Here is a 385-nt window from a genome sequence, read left to right on the forward strand (position 1 = left end):
CAAAACAGTGATTTTGGGGTATATTTTCAGCCAGGATATACTCTAATGGACACCCCTGATGTTCATTTCTTTTCTGCAGATCACTCAGTGGCTCATTTCCCCCATCAGTCATATATCCTCCACCAACTCCTTTTGGTTCTGGGTCACCTAAGAAATATTTATTTATTTATTAGATATTTTAGTCGCCACCTACCCGAAGGCTCTCATGGAGACTTACAACATTAAAACCAATAAGGTAAAACAACATAAAAACAAATAACAGATATAAAATATTAACATTAAAATATTAAATTATTAAAATACGTTGCTATCACCATACCACTATTAAAACAGGCCAAATACATGGCTACCCTCCAAAGGCCAACATAAACAATTCGGCTTCGCG

General features: G+C 35.6%; 1 protein-coding gene across 1 annotated transcript in view; it reads left to right on the forward strand.

The window, feature by feature from the left end:
• The window catches only part of LOC107123279 (ficolin-2-like), a 32,906-nt gene that overhangs the window by 7,098 nt on the left and 25,423 nt on the right, over positions 1-385 (forward strand). The window lies entirely within an intron of this gene.

This window comes from Gekko japonicus, unplaced genomic scaffold (assembly GCF_001447785.1).
Source record: "Gekko japonicus isolate JY-2015 unplaced genomic scaffold, Gekko_japonicus_V1.1 scaffold1195, whole genome shotgun sequence".
NCBI lineage: Eukaryota > Metazoa > Chordata > Lepidosauria > Squamata > Gekkonidae > Gekko > Gekko japonicus.